The sequence below is a fragment of the Podarcis bocagei genome (genome assembly GCF_964188305.1).
Source record: "Podarcis bocagei genome assembly, chromosome: 3".
NCBI classification, from domain to species: Eukaryota; Metazoa; Chordata; class Lepidosauria; order Squamata; family Lacertidae; genus Podarcis; species Podarcis bocagei.
Window position 1 is genome coordinate 8,211,354 of NC_138127.1, and position 22,601 is coordinate 8,233,954.

The window sequence follows — 22,601 nt, forward strand, 5'->3', positions numbered from 1 at the left end:
AGCGATAGACTCGTAATCTGGGGAACTGGGTTCACGTCTCCGCTCCTCCACATGCAGCTGCTGGGTGACCTTGGGCCAGTCACACTTCTCTGAAGTCTCTCAGCCCCACTCACCTCACAGAGGGTTTGTTGTGGGGGAGGAAGGGAAAGGAGATTGTTAGCCGCTTTGAGACTCCTGAAGGGGAGTGAAAGGCGGGATATCAAATCCAAACTCCTCCTCCTCCTCTTCTTCTTCTTCTTCTTCTTCTTCTTCTTCTTCTTCTTCTCCCCCCCTCCCCCACAAATCAATGAGCCAGTGCCTAACTGCCAAACCTTACAAAGTTGTGATGATTGCTAAGAGGTAGGTGAAAACCAAGTGGCCAGTGCCAATCTGCCAAATGGAAAAATTCCTACTTGGCCCCCATCCCAAGACAGGTGACCAACCAAAGTCCAAAGCAAGGCCAGAGGACATCTAAAATAAAGGGCAGGTGGGCGGGTGTTCAGCAGCGCAAAGCAGGTGCCTGACACGCGTCACGCTATCACTTTTATATCCCCCCCCCCCACGATCACCACACACAAAAGTGACTGGCCAAGAAGCCAGGGTGATTGTGGTGCCTATGCCAGGGGGGATGAACCGGCCTGGGGGCCTGCCCGCAACCAGGACCATCCTTCAAGATGATCCCACTTATCAGACTAGTCATGGCAAAGGTTGACAAGAGGAGATGAGAGGAAATGAAAGGAGACTATCTATGGCAGAGCAATGGATCAAGTCCATTAGGTTGAAATCCTATAATCACTAACCTGAGACTGGGAGTAAGGCCTATGGAATATAGTGATAGGCCTGCACAAGACATTTTATGGCCTGAGGAAAAGACAACATGATGTCCACCTATTCTATGTACAGAAGCTGACTGGATTGGCAGCTAAATTTCTCTCTCTTTCTCTCTCTCTCTCTCTCTCTCTCTCTCTCTCTCTCACACACACACACACACACGTCATTAACAAAAGAGAGATTCCTTTTGATTATGTGGCAAAACATTTTGGCTTCTGCCTTCATCAGTGCTGTGATAAAAGTGAAATAATACAGTTTCCAAAAGCAGCTGAGGAAGGTGGAATCTACACAAATGTTAAAAATGCTGTGAAAATGCTTTTTTTATCGTTTTGAAAAATGCATTGAATTTGCTATAGCTCACGGTCGCCATGTAGCGTCACAACTGTATATTGCACTTTACAACACACTCAAAATGTTTTATGTACAGCTGTATAGCTGAGTCTGAAGACAGAAGCTGAAACATTTTTTTAAAAGGCTCCTGTTTTATTAATCACAGTAATATACAGTGCTGTTTTTCTGGGGGTACGCAGGGGTACGCATACCCCTAAACATTTTGTCAGTCTAAGTTTGGCCTCATTGAGGAGCAGTATTTCAGTATGAGTAGGAAAATGAGAGTACCCCTCACTGGTAACATATATGTTATGTGATCAACTGAATCTTAAAAGGAATCCAGAGCAAGCTTGCCTGAAGTACTCTCTCTCTCTCTCTCTCTCTCTCTCTCTCTCTCTCTCTGTGTGTGTGTGTGTGTGTGTGTGTGTGTGAAGATCTGCTTAGATTTGAATCCCTTACTTTCCCTTGATTTTTCCAGTGTAAAGCCAACTGGGTTTTACCTGAAAGGAAACTAGGCTTGTCACACACTTTGCAGGGGGCATCAAACAACTTGACTTATTCAACTAGCTCTTCAAAGCCACAGCTTAGTGTGAATAGGAGAGAAGAAACTTCATGAAAACGTAATGAGCATGTCATCATTTTTTATTCTCTGCATGTTACAAGAAATGTAGCAGATCTGACCCCACAAAGCAACTGCATCATCCAGGAACCTTTGAGAGGGCTTCTGGAGGCAAGGAGAATATAAATGGCAGCAGTAGTGATTAAAAATCAAGGCAAGCAGGCAATTAAGGGAACTGTAAGCATCCACGTAAAGCCTATAATGGGAGAGGGGGGAAGCAAACTTTGCTTATTGCTATATCATACCTTCCAACATTTCTCTGTTTGTGTTTTTAATATTCAGTTGGGAGCCGCCCAGAGTGGCTGGGGAAAACCAGCCAGATGGGTGGGGTATAAATAAATTGTTGTTGTTTAGTCGTTTAGTTGTGTCTGACTCCTCATGACCTGAGGGGCTCATCTTCCAGCATCATAACTTTTAGATGTCTGTTGTCTTTGTCCATAGAGTTTTCTTGGCAGGGATACTGGAGTGGCTTGCCAGTTCCTGCTCCAGGTGGATCACGTTTGGTCAAAACTCTCCACTATGACCTGTCCATCTTGGGTGGCCCTGCACAGCATAGCTCATAGCTTCTCTGAGTTATTCAAGCCCCTTTGCCATGATAAGGCAGTGATCCATGAAGGAGATGTTGTTGATGATGATGATGATGATTAATCTCTGATGAAAACAAGGACATCCTGTTTACTACTACAGTGGTACCTTGGGTTAAGTACTTAATTTGTCCCGGAGGTCCGTTCTTAACCTGAAACTGTTCTTAACCTGAAGCACCACTTTAGCTAATGGGGCCTCCTGCTGCCGCCGCACGATTTCTGTTCTCATCCTGAAGCAAAGTTCTTAACCCGAGGTACTATTTCTGGATTAGCGGAGTCTGTAACCTGAAGCGTATGTAACTTGAAGCATATGTAACCCAAGGTACCACTGTACTACTACTACTACTACTACTACTACTACTTTTTACTACCCATCTGACTGGGTTGCCCCAGCCACTCTGGGCAGCTTTCAACATATATAAAAACACAATAGAACATTAAACATTTAAAAACTTCCCTATACAAGGCTGCCTTCAGATCGCTCAGAATCAGATAACTCCATGCCCTCCAACATTTATCTGATAAAAATAGGGGTGTGACATCCTAAGGAAAAGCAGGAGAAGTCTGGGATCAAATCAGAAACCGGGACAGCTTATGTAAATCCAGGAATGTCCCTGGAAAATAGGAACATTTGGAGGGTCTGCTATATGCCACTGTAAACTTAAACTTATAGCCTTTTGTGTAAGGTTTTTATTTGTTTGGGCTTTTATTTCTTTTTAGATTCTGAGACACCTGTGATGGGTCCTAATTTTCTTGTGCAAGGCAGTTCGATCAGATTAAAAAGCTCGTTTAAAGGTATTGTTAATATTCATTCATCTGGGATAGGCACTCCTTATTTTAGCCCTAAACTATAAGTGAAATCTAATTTGAAGAGCTGTAGATATCAAGGAATATTAGCAATATGCCGGTGTGTTTCATAGTTCTGGTGGCCACAACAATGGCGTTCCTCTGGGATCTTGATGGCTGCCAATGACAGCTGCCATTTTTTCTTGGGATTTCCTTGTGTGTGAGCCAAAAGCATTGCCCTCACTCTGATTGGCTTCATGATGTGACATAACCACAGCGCTAAGTCAATCTGAGTGAGAGCAATTCAGGAATGTAGTGTATTAATAAAGGAACACAGCCTGTTTTCCTTCATAATCTTCATTTTCCTAGAGGGAAATGTCCTGAGATTTAAAATACGAGCATGAGGTTACCAATGTTATGTTTTTATTAAATAAAGTAAATTTGCAAATAATTCTTCTATCATATTCTGTGACTCAGTTTCATAATGGGTTAATATATTTAAGAAATGGGTTGTTCAGCTGCAACAAGTTTTATCTTTTTAGAAAGTGTCTGAAAAGCCATGCAGGTGAATGGAGGAGTTGCTTGACTGAATTCTATGAATTGAGATGCTGACTAATACCAGCTCCTTCCAGCGAAGTTATTATGCTTCTTCCAGGTGTTCTTGCTTTTAGGAAGTGTGTGTTGTGACAGTTTCGGATTCAATTCATAAGCAGATTTTGTTTCTGCTACCTTGTGATTTATTTGTTTTCTTGGAGATCGGTTCAGCAGTACTTAAATTAACATTTGTCTTTTCTTACACTGACATGCAGTGTCAAATTGGAATATTTTCCCCGTGCATTGTCAGGCTGAAACCCTCACTGGAGAGCTATCATGATAATAGGTGGAGAGGTTAAAGAAACTGTAAATGATGGCATTTCTTTCCTGCAGCCTTGGTTCACAGACTTTTTGTGACTGACACATTATTATGAAATTGCTGAGAAGCAGAATCACAGAGCACAAATTAATTCATTTTGAGCATTGGTGGACGTGGCAATTTTAAGAAAAATCTTGCTGACAGTGAAGCTGCATACACACAGAGCCATAATTTGGTTCTTGCTTCTTTCTAAAAAGAAAGGTCTGGTGACATGCACACTGAATTGCTAGGGAGCTGAATGTAAGTAATTTACTGAAGCTAATGCCTACCAATGACTGTAAGTTCCAAAAACAAGACAGAGACTTGACACTAATTTCCAGGGACTGTACTTCTCAACTTAATGCCTTGTGGATCTCTCTCTCTCTCTCTCTCTCTCTCTCTACGTGTGTGTACACTTTGGAGTGCAGCCTTACATAATTAAGTAGCATTAAGATGCTTAGAAATGGCATTCCTATGCAAATGTTTGAGGCATGCAAAGGATTTCCTTTCACAGGTCCAATAGCACTTTTGAGGGTTAATCAGACCTAGCACATACCAGTTCAGACAAATGGTATAAGCAGAAAGTAGAATTATCCTGGATTCTCCCATGAAAGGAAGCACTTGTCCTACATCTCCCTAGAAAGCACCCCAGGAGCCCACTCAAAAGAATAAATAAATTCACACAGCTTTGTGCTGTGGTGCAAGAAGGACAACACACTTCTTCCACATTTGATCTTGCCATGACAATGGTGTTGCATCGCCACACGCATATACGTCATAGTCTGATAGATGATTTTTGCGCCCACCAAGGGTTCCGCCAACCACCCAGGTACACATCTGTGTGGGACACCAATATCTCTGCAGCACCTTGCACTCTCCAGAAATCAACTCTTGAGGGTTTGGGGATCTTCTGGAACAGTATAGGCAGCTGCAGGGAGATCTACCCATGACCAGTGTTGTTCCATCAAATGGTTTCCAATGATTGAATAAGACCTTCTGTTCATAGACAGCTAAGTTTGGGTTCATCTTTCTGTATCTTGTGAAGAGCACTTCAACTATACAGAACTGCAGAAGGGAAGCATTTATCAGGAAGGTGTTTGGTTCCTACATCAAAGCATTCTGGAAGGAAAAGGAACGCTCACAACGGACATGTATCTTGGCCAGAAAGCCTTGGTAACATCCTTAAATGTCACCAACCAAGACCACAATCCTAAACGCACTTACCTAGGAGCAATAAGTCAATAGCACTTCTCATGTTAGGACTACACTGTAATTCCCCCCCCCCAATTACTTCAACAATGAATAGAAATTAAGGTTTCCTGTACCCCGCATACTTCCAGGTGTCAATCCCTTGCCTTTAGGATTGTGGAGATAATATCCTTCTTTAGGATATTGCCTTCAAGATTGTGGAGCTAGGAAGAAACATCAAGAAAGCAAATAACCCCTCAGTATACGTAGTGTTATTGCCTTCTCTTGGTGCTTTGTAAGCTAAGGAAGTAAATCTTTACAGGATTCCTTTGGGAATATGTGGGTTTGGGTAAAGAGAAGTGTACTGAGCTGATGAAGCGTTCCCTTTATGACAGCAATATTGCTAAGAGAGTAAATAATATAGAAAAAAAAGGTATATGCTTGTCATAAGCCTAGAGTTAAGAATCCGTAAACTGTTTTCATTCCAATCTACTTACTTGCTGGGTTTAAAGAAATGAGTTCTGTCAACCTCTGCCTTGACTTTTTAATGCAACTTGTTCTGTAAAACTCATTTCTCAGTGCTACTGGCAAAAACCTTATTCTGCTAAGCACCCCACACTGGGCTATTGATGAAAATAATTTATGCAAAACATGAATTCCCTTTTGTTTGTTTGTCAGCACTTCAATGGGTCCACTGTGAAATGAATGTTCTTTAAATCCTGCAGCTTTGTGGGGTTCGTGAGGAAAGCAAGTTTTAAATGGCATAGCAACTCATCTGTGAAAAAAGATGTGAAAAAAGTTTTTCATCAAAACATACTTTTAAAAAAATGGGCTGGAATCACACCCTTTGTTGCGTGGACGTTGTAATTTAGCATGATTTAGACTATTTAAAGCATAGCGAAATACAAAGTGGATAGTCTGGTACCATTCCCAAATCTCTGCACAGTCAGCAGTAGGTTACATATGCATATCCTGCTGTGTTGAGGAATTACCAATCTACATCAATTCAGTCTTGCAAGCAGGGGGATTTGAAACGCTCTTGCCACCCTGCAAACAGGTGGCTGATATAATGTCAGAGCTGACCCTGTTGGCCATTTGATTGACCCTGCACACACACAGTCCCCAGTTCATCAAGGGGAAGCTGGATGTGTAGACTTGATCACTACATGGAATATTTTCTACAATGGATCGTTATGTCCTTTTCTGTTCAGGGGATCCACTTCGGTTCAGACAAGGGTGCAGTACTGATCTTTTGAGATTGCTATAAGTGCACATAGGTTTGGTTGGAGCAGGGTATCTAAGGGTTAAAATGCAGACTCTGACAATCAGATACAAACAGCACTATTTTTCTAGGGGAAAAAGGTGCCGGAACTCACCATGAACACCTCCTTCATTCTCTTAGAATGGCAATGGTGCCCTCCTGAGAAGTGCCGAAACTGAGTTCTTGGCAAGTCCCAGCCAGGGCTGTCTTAAGCATATGTGGCACTGGGGTGCAAAGATCTGCCCGGCGCCTCCCCCCAGGTTGCCAAGTCTCAGGCGCGCAGGAGGGCGGAGCTGGCCAGCCAGCTCAGCGTCTTTCTGGCTCAGTCGCCCCTGAACTTGCAGCGCAGAGCCGCCCGCAGCAGAAGAGCCTACTGTGGTGCTCCAAACAACAGGTGGGCTCTTCCTTGGACTCAACTCTTGGGCCCCGGACTCTTGGCCTGGTGCCCCTGAGAGCCCAGTGCCCGGGTGCCCCGCACCCCTAGCGCCTATGGGTAAGACAGCCCTGTTTCCAGCTGAGGGAAAAGCCCCAAATACAAGCTTCGAATTATGTTCTTAATCCCTATAGTAAAATAATATGCCTCACAGAGTTAAATCATGTAGTATGTCAGGAAAAATGCATCAAGTACACCGACTCTGTGTATATATATATATATATAATCTACATTCAGCTGTCCTTCTATGTACAGTTAATCATTTCAACAGAATGCAAGCCTTCCTTGACACAAAACATGCTCTTCTTAACCCCTAGTCAATGAGTACAGACGAGACAAGCACATTCATGGTTTTCAGCACAGGATCAGTTTGCTGTTGTTATGAAATCAAGCCGGAGAATCCTTGAAAAGTTAATAAAAGCTAATAACTAGCTTCACTGACAAATTTGTCTTATGAAAAACCCGTGAAGGCAGGCTGGAGAAATGAAATTGGTTCAGCTAGGCAACTTTTTTATTTATTTGAGCAAGAGCTATTTGGCCACGGACTCCAGTGAAGCTGTACCTTTCTTCATTCGGCATCACATCAGCAATGCTTTTACCTCTACATTGGCTCCCATATCCTTAGCATTTACACTGAAAGACCTCAATACCGCACACCTTTCTGCCACCCTCTGTGTCTATTATGCCACAAAAGAGGAGATGATATAACCTGCAGGGAGCAAGCTTTCTCTTTAGCTGCTCAAATCCTCTATGGAGAACCTGCTTTCCTTTTGGTTTATTTCTTTAGATTTTTTTGTTTTTATTTATAGTGCATAGATATAGATATAGATATAGATATATAGATATAGATCCCACTCAAACATATGGCTCATGGAAAGTCAGCTTACAGGAAGACCCAGCCGTGCTTCACTTTAGGGTAAGCTCTGTTATGACCTTCAGGGCATTCTCTGTCTCACAAGTTATATTTGGAAAATGTTTTGTCATATTTCACGATCGCAACCTCACGTACTGTACTTACCGGCTTTTGTATGTACTGTTATGAGTGTAATAAGGCCACTTGCAAGCACACACTGTGGAGAAAATAAAAGTTGTGGACAGGGTAGCCCAGTAAATTCAAGACCACTTGATTAGAACAGGCCAAATTATAGCTTACAAATTCTTACAAATCTTTAAAAGTAATAGGATGTTGCTGTTTGAAATTACTATGCCAAGAGAGAAAGACTTATTAGTTCATAGGCTTTTCTGTAGGCTCAAGTATATAAAATCACACTTAATGGGGAGCTGCTGTAGTAGAGTCTCCAGCAACCTTTCTTCCACACAACAATTAAGGTAGGGCAGGTAAACCTGTGGCCTTCCTGAAGTTGTCAGACTCAGCCAGCAGGGCCAATGATTAGGACTTGTATGAACTGTAGTCCACAGGTTCCCCATCTCGGAATTCAAGGAACACCTGCTCGTCCCAAGAGTGTTAGATTTGGAAACTTCAGGTTCAGATAACCACTTAGTTATGATGGTCACCAGGTGGCTGTTCTCCACTTCCCCTACCTCACAGGGCTGCTCTGATGCTAAATAGCCACTCCGTGTCATTCCTTGAAGGGAGGGTGAGTTAAAGAGTCAATAATACAAAAGGGCTTGCAGAGCTTATCGCAGAAGAAAATCAGTCCCCTTAATAGTATTATGATTTCAATCAGGAATTAAAAATACAAAGGCTTTAGACCTTTTGTTTGCCGGTTTTAATACTTTTTTTTGGCAATCTACATGATAATTATCATAGTCATTATGCTATTTATTAAATGCAGCAATTAATTTGAATGCCTATTAAGTTGAAGAAATTGTTTGGTGTACTTTGGTGTCTAAAATTATTGCTCTAATCTGTTGTATCAATGAGCTCAACTAATTTCATTAAGAAAGCATTTAGCTTTTTGGTTGTAGATTTCTAAAAGAATTGTCCGACTTCCCCTTAGCTTCTTTTGTTTTCGCATCTGCCGTGAAGCATACAGATGAACAAATGGGCTATTCTTCTCTTTTTTCATGCTGTAGGTTTTTTCCCCCTTTTGTGTGAAATTATTTTATTAGAGCAGCATATTTTAAAAGTAGTAATAGGCCAACTAAGGGAGACAAATGAAGATCCAGTAATGTGACAACTGTAATTTAACACAGCTGGAACTCGGATTAATTTCAGACTTTGCATAGTTTCATACTTATTTATTTATAAACTGGAAGGAAAACCAAACACAATTAGGAAGGCAAAAAAGAGAGATATGGATCCAACACTTTTCAGAGTCGTTTTAAAAGCCCTTCATTGTGATATAGCTGCTTTTGTTTGAGGGAGGAGTGATTTTGGAGTTGACTGCAGCTTTGGTCACATGTTGCCATTAGAGAGTGGATATGGTTTTTCTCCCACATTAATGATGGGTTGTGGCCAAACTGAGAAAGGTTATGTGGTTGTAGCCACAACCTTTGCATAACCTTATGTTCTTCCAGCCGGTGAATGTTGGAGTTTTGGGTATGGGCTTGTTTGGTTTGGTTTTCACATGCTGAGGATAGAATGCCTAGTATTCAGGAATTCTAACCTTGTCAGCATATTGGAGGGCATGGAGAAGGTTAAACAAGAAAGAGTGAGCTCGTACAGTTAATCCGGAAACTTCCATAGCTATCTGCCATTTTCTCCTCAGACATTGTCTTGAGGTAATTAGTTGGGGGGCGGGGGGAGAAAAAGGAAAAAAGTTACCGTACCTTTTAACCAAAGTACATTATTCTGGAATAGTAGTTGAATAATGATGACGTTCTGTGGCAGCATGGCTTTTTTTCTTATTAAAACAGCAGCACGAAGGCCGTTGTAAAAGCTAAGTGTGGAGAGGCCCTGCATGGACCAGCACTAAAATGCTACTCTAGCTGAGTAAAGTAAATAATAATAATAATAATAATAATAATAATAATAATAATAATAATAATAAAGGACCCCTGGATGGTTAAGTCCAGTCAAAGGCAACTATGGGGTGTGGCGCTCATCTCGCTTTTCAGGCCAAGGAAGCAGCATTTGTCCACAGACAGCTTTCCAGGTCATGTGGCCAGCATGACTAAGTCGCTTCTGGTGCAATGGGACATGGTAACAAATGCCAGAGCACACGGAGACACCATTTACCTTCCCTATTTATCTACTTGCACCGGTGTGCTTTCGAACTGCTAGGTTGGCAGGAGCTGGGACAGAGCAACGGGAGCTCACCCTGTCACACGGATTTTAACTGCTGACCTTCCAATTGGCAAGGCCAATAGGCTCAGTGGCTTAAGCCACAGCACCACCCATGTCCTCTATCTGAATAGTAGATCTGGACTATTATTCATTATATTTTTGGAAGCTGGATTTAGGCCTAGAGATCTATGAAATGGTCGAATGAAATGCAGTCAGATTCTCGGTGCAACAGCTTTGGTCATATAGATTTGGTTTTAACAGATATGATTCACACATAAGACCAAGATTATTATTGCTATATTTGAAGAGCATAATAATAATTTCTTGACATTCCGGCTCTACCCTATTGTTTAGTAATAAAATTAGCAGGCTACAGTACTCAAACATATAGTCTGGTTTTGATCGCATAGCTTTTAAGCAAGTAGAGAAAAAAACATTAATAATTGAAAAAGATGCTATATATTATGATGATCATTTGAAAAGTAAACTCAGCATGAATCAAACATTGAATAACCATATTTCAGAAGGTGATGTCAAAATTCTATTAGTGTTTGGTCCTGTGCTTTTTATAAGGGATAAGTTTTGCCATTTTAAGAGAAACACCTTTAATTCACTTTGGACATCTTTACAGCTCAATTTCACATTACAGAAAATGTTTAATTTATAGTTTATTGTCTGAAAGTTGGCTCCTGGTCTAGCCATGTTTTCTACATCATGTATATTAATGACAATGAACGAACTTCTAGGTTTAATCAAGTATTCCCTTCTGTTTGGGACCCAGTAATTAAGTGCTGAATAATTTATATTCCTGTTTCATATGGTTCTCTATTAGCCTAACAATTAGCAGTATTGTTCTTCTGAATTCTCACCTAATTGTTAAAAGAATTGAATGCTTATAGCTATAAGCCTATGTACACTTAGTTCCGTGGGATTTACCCCAAAGTAAGTGGGACTTACTCCAAGTCAATATGTCTGAGATGGTACTGTATGCACTCTTCAGTGTTAAAATTTATATACCCATATACTTGAGCTGCTCTCGTTCTTACAGCCCCTGTGTAAAGGAGCATGGAATTGGGGTGCTTTGAGTAGCTATATGCCTGTCGGCCATACATACAGCAGTAACCGCTGCAATGGGTGATGGCTTCCATTCAACCTTGAACCCCAGTCACACAGGGATTTCAGGTTGTGGGGAAATATTTGCATGAAAAGTGATTTCACTTGCTCTTCTAGTTTATAGTACAGTGGTACCTCAGGTTACATACACTTCAGGTTACAGACTCCACTAACCCAGAAATAGTACTTCAGGTTAAGAACTTTGCTTCAGGATGAGAACAGAAATCGTGCTCCGGCGGTGCGGCAGCAGCAGGAGGCCCCATTAGCTAAAATGGTGCTTCAGGTTAAGAACAGTTTCAGGTTAAGAACGGACCTCCGGAACAAATTAAGTACTTAACCTGAGGTACCACTGTATCTATTTCATCAGCCCTCCACTAGAAACCAAAAGTGAACTCTGTAGCTTCAGAGCTTAGGCTATTTCTAGGTTTTCGAGCGACTTTCTAAATGTCAGAATGACTGTTCACCGAAAGAATGACAGCAGTATGCAGACTTGAGCTGCTACCCTGAGTACTAATCACCCTGCAATCAGCAGAACTTTAACTATATGAATGGAATGATTTTAATAAGGTTAACATCTGCCAGTTCCCCATATGCTTAGCATTAAGATCATACATATCATGGACTTATTGTCAGACTTAAGATTGGCGGTGACAGATAAATACCATAAGAAATGTCAACATCCCTGGCATATGTTGCAAATAAAGACAAGTGAACAAATAACGGGTTTTTTGTTTTGTTTTTACTGCTTATATAAATATCCAGTCCATGTACAGAAAAGAATTAATTCCTTTTCAACCTGCGTACTTTACTTATCACAGCAGCTCTGGGTTTTTCTTCCTTGGCATAACCAGACAAGTTAGGAACAGTATTTGGGGCTTCTTAGAAGTAGAACAATTCCTTCCACCCCCTTCTGTAGCTGCGATGTTGGTTTGGGAGTACAATGCTAATTTGAGCCTTTAAATAATAAGCTGACATTTTTTTAATGAAAAGAGCTTGAAAACCTGGGGTACATTATTTTGCATGATAGAGTGAAAAAACAACTTCTTCTTCTTCTTCTTGCCAAGAGACAAATACACCAATGGAAAGCTGTCAGGAGTACATTCCAAAGATGGGTGCTGTCCGATGCAAATGTGGACAGGATCCAGGCATACACACACACACTTAACAGAGACTAGGAGCCTGTTGAAGTGAGGCCCCTGACCTTTGTTCATTCCCATTGTGGTGCCCAGTTTGACCAAACTGCGGGAGGCAGTGGAAGACAGGAGTGCCTGGCGTGCTCTGGTCCATGGGGTCATGAAGAGTCGGACTAAATGACTAAACAACAACAACACTGGGGATGCAAACTGAGCCACCACCATCCCGTAGAGGCAGGGTCTGGCCGGTCTGTTGCAGATGACCTGACTTCCCGGCACAGCTGCCTAAGATGTTGGAAGGCCAGGCGCTCAGACCATATTTATTTTGCCAGAGGGCCTCTGGGCCCATGTCAGCATGCTGGGCAAATGAAGATGGTGGGCACACCTAGCCCCTTGGTTGGCACTTTATTATACAGCATGTCCAGCTGTCTGAACCTTTTAAATGTAATAAATGAGGAGCCCTTCCCACTGCCAGCTGGCTAGCTCAAGGTGCAGTGTATTTTCCAGGACACTGGAATAGGGAAGTACAGTGGTGCCTCGCAAGACGAAATTAATCCGTTCCGCGAGTGTCTTCGTCTAGTGGTTTTTTCATCTTGCGAAGCAACCCTATTAGCGGCTTAGCGGATTAGCGCTATTAGTGGTTTAGCGGCTATTAAAGGCTTAGCGGCTTAGCGGTTTAGCGGCTTAGAAAAAGGGGGGGGGAGTGAAAAAAAATCTCAAGACTCGCAAGACATTTTCGTCTTGCGAAGCAAGCCCATAGGGAAATTCATCCTGCAAAGCAACTCAAAAATGGAAAACCCTTTCATCTAGCGGGTTTTCTGTCTTGCGAGGCATTCGTCTTGCGGGGCACCACTGTAGGAAGGAAATCAGCCCAGGGAACTCCTCAGAGGGAATGCCACCTAAGACCCCCTCAAAACTGGCGCACCTGTCTGTCCCTTAGCTGTGTTTCATGCTGTGCAATTTTCTTGTAAGTTTTCTCAAACTCTAATCTTCCGCAAGTGTTTTGCTGTACACTTGAGAGCCCTGTGTATGGTGGTTTTGTGAAATGTTTTGAATGGAGTAGCCTAGTTAAAGCAGCTACTTAACAGCTACTTAACACCCACTTCGTTGTATGAATTAACAAGTAGTATAATTCTAATTCTAATTTTAGAGGTGTGTGGAGTTGTCCCTTGCCCCATTTTCATTTAATGCAACATTTTGAGGTCTGCTTGCTGTTTTCTGATACTCAGATTGATGCTTAAGATGCACATTTTAGAACAGCTTTATGAAATGTGCCCTGTTACAAACTTATAGCAACCTTTCTCTTCTTATGTATTGGTTTATTGGTGAACGCTAACTGCAAAGGGTTAGTTAAATAATAAAAGAAATGGTCAGTTGCATATAGGACAAGCTATAATCAAATATCCAGGTTATGGAATATGTTTTGTATATGTCAGTTATCAGTTAAGGAGGAGTTTACAGCAGTGCAAGTTGTACATTTTTGGGTGATGAATGTGGCATATGATCCCAATGTTTAAAAACAAAAACAAAACAAAAGTTGAGTGGGTAATTAAAGTAAGCACCAGTGTAGAATATAAAAGTTTTAAAGCAGAGTTTTAAGATAAATGTCACTTCTGTTTTATCTCAGAATCAGCATGCTGTTGCTTTCTGAGAATGAAATGTCTTTTAATTAGGAGATTATACCTCTGCTTTATAATTGGCCAGGATTAGAACAAAAGACTAATTGACAACAAAAGACGTCAACAACCAATAATTTGTTTAGAAAGGGAAAGGTAGCTAACATTTAAAGGTAGCTAACACATGAAAGAGAGGATTTGTCCATTGAAAAAGGAAACAAATTGTTGGAAGGCCAAAATGCTTGTTTTTGCCAGCAGCACTCTAGTATCCTCTTTCTTATATTTTAAGAAGATTTTAAAGAAACAGAATGGAGATTTATATTGGTTTCTACCCTCTAATCTTTAAATATGCTTGTTGTTGGTTGTGCCTCACTGAGAAATAACTGCATGATGCATGAGTCTGTCTTTGAATTCATATGTGTAGGTACTAACAACTCCCAGACTGCTCAAATACACTAAAAATCAAACCATAGAATAGGATCTGTGAGATGATCAGCCAAATTTGGCTATTTTGCACATTGATTACTATATTTTAAATAGACAGAACTCTTGGCTTCCTGATTCCTCAAGGGAATTTTGCAAATTGCAGAGGGCACTGACATACAATGTCAGAGTTTCTCCGCCCCTCTCCCTTGTGTGTGTGCATGTGTGCATGTATGTATGACATATACCACTAATGAACAGAGCCTTCCTGCTGCTACTTTCTGTCAAATGTTCAGAAGGAATCTAAATTAGCATTCAGATGTCTCCGAGCCCAATTCATTACCTAATTTTGGTTTGCAAACTTTCCACAATTAGATTAGTTCAGCCTACATTTAGCTCCGGTGAAACACCACTGGAATTAATGATCTTATGTTGGACAAGAATACCAAATTATACTGATGGGCCTTTATTTCAGTGTTGAGCTCTGATGAACCTGTTGATGGCAGTCTATTGGCAATCTTGTGTACTCCACATAGCTGTGGGTGTTGCACTGTGTGTATCAATCTCAGAAAACAGGAGATGTACTTCATCTATTTTATGGCTAGATATAGGCCCCCATCCGCAATATCCCATACAATGATGTCGCCATAAGGAGACTTTTGTTCTCCAGGTATCATGACCTGCAGACTTAAGCTTATGGCTGAAGTTTCATTCAAAATGTACTTCTGGTGTCTGCTACCACAGCTTTGGATCACATTTCAAAACACAGACCCACAGAAGGGAAGGCATTTAATTAACAACAGTAATAATTTATTCCGTGATCATCTTCGTGCACTCTAAATGTTGATGTGATTTCCTCCTAATACTGCTGGCCACAGTCCAGAGAGCCTTGGAATGATTTCTGCGCATGCAGCGAGGCTTCTACATATTTCATGGCAGTATTGCACTGTTTGAAAACTATTTTGAAACTCAGGGCAGTTTCAAAAGCAATTTGTGTTGCATAGCAAGGAGCTATATTGGGGGAATGGAGCAATCCCAGTGTGTGTGTCTGCCTAAAAGGATTCTCTGAATTGTATATCAGTTGGAGAGTTAATAACACATCTGCACTACTGCATTACACTGCCAACTTCAATAGCTATATGAAAGCTGTAGCAAAACTGCTCTTCCCATTATATTTTTGGGGCTTTTAAGAAGTTGACACCAAACGTTGCAATGTGTTTCATTCCCTTTTTGTTTCAGATTTTTCAGCCATTTTGAGGGCGTCTGATAAATCATGCCTCTACCCCAAATTGAATATTTGGTTCATCCCTTGTTTAAACTTCAATTCTGTGACATGGTGTTGTAAGGGGTTTATAGTCTTTTAATATTTTATTGTATTAGTTCTTCATTAGAAATCCTGGAACTACCTTAGCTTTAGATAAACAAGAGGAGACTTCATAGAGTCAAAGAAAAACATTTATAATTAATGATGAGTTAAGAGAATCCTGGACACTGGATTTCAGGGGTCTAACCTCCCCCCCCCCAAAAAAAAAAAACCACACCTTTTTGGATCAGATATGGAACCATCTGGAACTTGTCCCAAACCAAAAGGAATCCACAATTGAGTAGATTAACTGGTATCCTCCCCACCAGTAATTTTCCACCTCAGTAACTTGGAGCGCACGTGGAGATTCACATAAACTCTGCTTATGTCACTTTTGGCAAGACATAGGAACCTAATCTACCCTGGACCCAATGTTGAGTTTGGATAAACCTGCAGTCTGGGATAATGCTCCAGATTATTTCTGAAATGGATCTGTGTGGGTCACCCATCACTACTTAGGATCTAGCAGTAGAATTGTACTGAGAAGAGATGAGAAGCTGGAAATATTCCCATGAAATATCATTTTTGGACTTGTTGCTATTGTTGCTTTTGAAAAACTTAATTTTTCTTGTACTTCTTTATCACAATGTCCAGAAAATATTCCCTGTTGGGTTCCAATTTGATGCTGACTCCATGGACTTCACAAAGAGGCATCAGTGAATAACACTAGTTGTGCAGGATTGTGAGGGGGAAAGAGTTGGCAAACTCACAAGACCATTTAAAAACACAGAGAGAATTGTGACACTTGAAGACCTTCCTCTGTCAGGTACCCATAGGCCCATTAGAATTTAGACCTCTGGCTGAGCCAATCAGATTTTTATGATGCTCAGTTATAGCCAATGTTTGTTGTACTCAGAGCAGCTTTGATACATTGATGTCAATGGGTGTGCTTCAAGTAGAAATAAGTGCAATTAACTAAACCTGTGAAAGAATCTGGATAGTCTGCACAAATCACCCCAACACCATCTCCAATAACAACTGATGATGGTAAACATCAAAATTTTCACCATAAGGATCGTATTATGGCAGCAACAGGCATACATTATTTAATCACATTTGCTTTCTTGATGCATAATAAGCCCCTGAACATTGCTGGAAGGTTCACATTCTCAAAATATTTGTGTATTTTTGGTTGTATTAGATTTCTTTAAGCTAGACATTCCCATGTTATGCTTTTATACATGCGTAATAACGTACTCTGTGGACAAATAGTGTTCTTGCAGCATACAGCTGATTTGTTTTTATTGTCTTAATTGTTCAGGGGGAAAAACAAAATACCCATGTACACAATAAAACTGGAAGGAAAAGCCTGACAAATGACATAATTAGGAGTATTGGGTTGTTCTCTTACCAGCCATTATAACTGTATATTAAAATAATTTGTCTTTCTCCATATTGGATCCAAAACATTAATATATATAGAAAACTCCTTTTAAAAAAACCTATTTTCAGTACATATCCTTAAACCAGCAGTAGCTTTTTTACGTGTTTTTCCAACGAGAAACGAAACAATGTAAAAAATTTATATTTAGGGTCTTGTGTGTATGTTACATATTGTGACAGTTCTGTTCCACTCTAATATTACGTTCTGATTTGGGATGCAGAAAACTAATTGGGGCTATTACCTATCTAAGGACTGAAACCTGTTGAAAACAATGGGCTGCTAAGTATGCCTGTGTGGGATTGGAGCCCAGGTTTGTTTATTTCACTGTTGGTTTTGTAAGGTGAGGTTAAATAATAATAGTAGTAATGTTCATAATCAAAAGTTAGAGTGATTTTGACATTCTCTACATTATTTAATTGGGGTGGGGTTTTGTTTTTTTACGTGTCCATGGAGATACAGAAGTAGTGAGCGTGATCCAGAGACAGCCTGACATGGCCAGGGGCATACGAAGGGGGCTGGCTGCCCTGGGTACCACTTGGGCGGGTGACAAGATGGCCCGCTGCCTCCCCCCAGCTGTAGAGCAGTCAAGAGCATCCCTTGGTGTCCCGCCCCAGGTGCCAGAGAGGGTTCCTCCATCACTGGACATAGCTGAGCCTTACTGCTCTCTAGTAATTTGTTTATATGGAAGTAAGTCCCATTCAGCGGCAGCTGGTAGCTGCCAGACCTTGTTGAGCAGCCAGTGGAGGCAGGGCCAATGTGTACTAGTGTTCTCTCCATCCTCCTCTCTTGAAAAGATACTGTGTACGCTTAAGCCACACAGCAGGGGAAACACTAGTAGGGTTTTGCCTCACCTGGGTCAGGAAATTTCCCTTGCCTCGCCCCATCTCCTCAGCATTTCCCACCATGCGAGCTACAGCCTCGGCTTCTTGTCTCTTTAGCCGTCAGATGCTGTTTCTGGCTCATACACTTAGACTATTGCAGTCCAGGTCTGCCTCTGGAGTTGTCATAAGCCATGTCCACTCCCAGTGCTGCCCGGACTGTCCCATCTGCTTCTGAGGAGGCAGTAACGCCTCCTGCATCACCTTGGTCTTGCAGAAATTGAACAGAGGGGACCGCTTCAGCCTTCTCAGCGAAGTGCTGTGTTGAGTGTCAAGGCCCCCAAGCCACCCCAAGGAGAATAAAGACACAAGGACGCAGAATTCTAAGTTAAATGTTAATGGGCAAAATTTAGGCCACAGCTTTATTGGTTACAAAATGTGAGTGGTATTGGCTTAGGCATTGTCATCAACAGACTATATCTGACTCCTGCCTGCCTTGCAGGGAGTCTGGTAAGGGTAAGCCACCAGTAGGGGGAGCCCCGCCAATGTGGTTCGACTCAAGCACCCCCTAGGTTCCTGATGGGGTCGTGGCATGGCCCTAGCCCCTCCTTGGGCTTCGGACGAGATCCACACCTCCAGGTTCCTTTTACGGAATACTCTTAAGCATGGAGGGGCTGCTTCAGCCTTCTCAGCAAAGTGCTGTTTTGCTTGCCCAGTCTAAGGAACAGAACCCGTTTGTCATGCCAACTTTTGCCCTCCCCTATTTCTCATAGCGGGACGCGGGTGGCACTGTGGTCTAAACCACTGAGCCTAGGGCTTTCTGATCAGAAGGTCGGTGGTTTGAATCTCCACGATGGGGTGAGCTCCCGTTGCTCGGTCCCTGCTCCTGCCAACCTAGCAGGTACCGCTCCAGCGGTAAGGTAAACGGCGTTTCCATGCACTGCTCTGGTTCGCCAGAAGTGGCTTAGTCATGCTGGCCACATGACCTGGAAGCTGTACGCCGGCTCCCTCGGCCAGTAAAGCGAGATGAGCGCCGCAACCCCAGAGTCAGCCATGACTGGACCTAATGGTCAGGAGTACCTTTACCTTTACCTTTATTCCTTATAGCAGGTTGGCAGGGGACATCACATCATCGGACCAATGTATTTGCTTGTGAAGCCGTGTGTAGTACCTGCTGTGCTTTTGAAGTGCACGCTGCCTGTGTATTGCACCGATCTGAGCATTAAAGATTTTGGTAGAAGCAGCAACCGGAGTTCAAGTTCTTCATCAGGTGGGAGCCAGGACATGTGCACTTCTTTACACATTATTTTGCTGGGGAGCTGCATCACAAATTTCAGAAAGTGGAAAGGTATTCAGAATTGTTACAGCACTCATGACTATTTTGAATTGCAAGCAAAATATTGAATATTGGGCGAAGTTATTGAATGGAAGCAATCTAATTTTAGTAAGCAGATTAAGGCAAATAAAAAATAAAAACTTAAGGAAACTTACTGCCTATCACCTAACTGCCAATTTGCATGTGTTAACTGACTTTATCCTTGAAAGAGATCTGAGCATCCCCTGTGATAGGCCATCTGTGAAAGTATAGGATTCCTCTTTGTTTTGTTCTTTTCTAAATGGATAGCATTTATAGCTTTCGTGTGCACTCATTTTTCCGTAAGTTTCTCACTTTTAGTTTTGTTTATGTGCCATTGTACTTCCCCCAAAGTTTGGTCAGCTCCTGGATTAGCAGGCCAGACTTTTACCAGCAAGAATTCTACACGTTCTTCTCTTGTGGAAATATATTTGATATTCTGCTTTGTGTCCTTTGTGTCAGAAGAAATGATTTTGAGGTCAATAGGAGTTCACTAGTGCAGAAGAAGTGGTGGCTTTCCTTAATCGTACTAACAGCCCTGATGGATCCTTTTATTTAAATGTCAGAATTGTAATTCGTAAAGATGCGATTTTGAAAAGCCTTCTACCGATAGCTTGTCATACACGAACAGCATTACAGAAACTTGTGAGACTGCTCATTTTCATAGCTACTTCACTTTAACTTTCATGATATATGGCAGATTATAGAGGGGTTTTTTTATTATTTCTTTGAAATCTTCAAACGTAAGTCTCTTTTTCAGACTTTCTGCTACCCTAATTCCACACCTAGTCTCTTTGGTTCATTACCTCTTTATGCCTATTTAGCTATTTCTATTTAGGAATCCTGTATACTTGAGGAAATGTGTCCTTTCATTTAAAATGCATCTCTGGGTTATTTGTGGGGCATAGGAATTTGTTCATTATTATTTTTCAAAATATAGTCCAGCCCCCCACAAGGTCTGATGGACAGTGAACCGGCCCCCTGCTGAAAACGTTTGCTGACCCCTGGACTAGGCGGACTAGGCTAGTCCCCTAAATGTTCCCTGACACCTCCTTCCCAAAGCCCAAGAAGCTTCTGTCCAGCTTAGGGAGGGAGGCACGATGCTCTGACGGATCCAGGAAGCCGCCCGTCACCTTCCCAAAGCCCACCTGACTTTGGGCAGGAGGTAGGAGGATCCAGCCTCCTGTCACAGGCCTCATGCCTCCTCCCCAAGGTCCGGGAAGCCTCTGCCTGGCTTAGGGAAGGGGGCGTGATGTCCCATGGGCACTGCCCTCACAAGCCGGTGCCTCTGGCCCTAACGGTTCCCCTACAGAAAATTTCACTGCACGCCATTGAAACAGTCATTATCTTGGGGAGCGGTTGGATGCTCAAGCATTCCTCTTAGCAATCTGATTTCTTCCTGTTGTATGACCTGAAAAATTCTACACCAGGCATCCCATGGACCGGAAGCGGCCTGCGGAGGTCGTTTGACCGGCCCACGAGCCGTCTGCTCTCACGTTGCGCTAAACCTGCGCAGTGTGGGGACTCGCTTCTGCGGCACCAAAAATCGTGTTTGCACAGACGCAGATGCCGGAAATCACGGGGGCTCTCTCTCTCACACACACCATCTGGCCCACAGAGGGATCTCCGCAGGATCGATCTGGCCCAGGCAAGATAAACTTTGCTGACCCCTGTTGTACACCAGTGATGAGCCATAGGTAGTTGTTGCAATGGAATCAGGACATGGGAACTTTTGCATGTGATGGGGCACAACCAACTGTGGGGTTGGGCCAGACACACTGTAGCCCTCAGGCCAAAAAAGGTTTGCCAGCTCTGCTTTGGAAGGTATATTACAATTGTCTTTAAAAATGATTGGTTGACTGACTTTTCTGATTGGCTTATCCAATGGATATAAAATTATAACAGTCTCACTGTGTCAAATGTAAAGTTCTTTTGTAAGCTCCAGGATTTGTTAAGATTTGCTAAAATTGTGTTCTTTTAAAAGACAGTGCTTAAACTGCTTAGATTGAAAAGTCAACACATTTGCAGTAGCACACCTGTTTTGGCAAAGTCGCATGATTTTCAGATTGACTTATTGATGTAGAAGACATGGCCCTGGTAATTCTAGCTGTTAATCAAAAAAGTAATTTGTATAGTTGGAGCATCAGGAGAAGATCAATGCAATTTTTTTATTTTTTTCTCTCCTCTTCAATTACTCTCTCTTGTTAGCATTAAGACTGAACATTTATTTTAGCTCCAGCGATGAGCATTTATTTCCCTGTAAACAGTACAACTTTGGCAACAAATCAATGTGGAAATGCAGAAAATAATTTAAGTTCTTTTTGGAGTTCCTTGTTGAGTGATGAAACAATACTTTTAAAAAATGTGTACTGAGGGGAGCATTCTGCTGGGGCAATAAACAAACATAAGCATTACTTTTGTAGAACAAACCCACCCCCCACCCATTTGAGAACCTAATCTTTGGGGATTTATCTCCTGTTTCCATAGTGTTTCAGCTCGGAGAGGAAAATATAAATTAAAGTAGAGCTGCAAGTCAGCCTCGGAAAATACAGATCTGATTGGTTTGTCTAATATATATCAACATTATTAGAAAGCTAATGATTTGCTTAGTGTAGTACTGGTACTGCCCCAGATCCTAAATCTAACCTGAATGTGGTTAGAGTCTAGCCACAAATGTCTGCTCAGTGAGATGGATGGCAAACATTGTTTTGCTTCCTGACAATTAGAGTTAACTAATGTGCAGCTTGTGTTCTGGGTTATTGAATTTTCAGGTTTGTGGGCACACACTTGACCTCTCCTACTTAGTTTACATAATTTGGCTCGGTAACGCTTTTAGAACGGAGATGTTGGGAGTCAAGTCTGCCTAGAAATGTCATTTTGCAATCTGGGAATGAGAAATGTAATTAGAAACGAGGAGACTTCATTTGGAATCTGCTCAGGGGGATGCTAATCTATTCTTCATATGCTCCGTTGAAAGCAGCTATCAGAACTCAACACTGGTCTTAACCGAGGGTTGGTCAATACCGTGGAGATGGCAATATACTCATGATGGATGCCAATAGCCCCGTGTCCACGTTTACACTCAAATTGTTAAGCACTTTGCGAGTCATAGGGGTCACTTCCTGAGTTTGCCATTGTGGCAATCACACAGGGCCCCCGGACGTTTCACGGTCTATTGACCCTGTGCCACCACTGTGGTTGCTCTCTTCGCTGCCACCACCACGCTTCTCACGGGGACACACAGAGTCTACACAGTTGTTAACATAAACAAATAACCAAGTTTATTTTTAAGTGCAGGAATAAG

General features: G+C 42.0%; 1 protein-coding gene across 1 annotated transcript in view; it reads left to right on the plus strand.

Annotated features, from left to right (window-relative positions):
• CSMD1 (CUB and Sushi multiple domains 1) overlaps nucleotides 1-22,601 on the plus strand; it is a 998,673-nt gene that overhangs the window by 522,498 nt on the left and 453,574 nt on the right. The gene's annotated exons all lie outside the window — the stretch shown is intronic.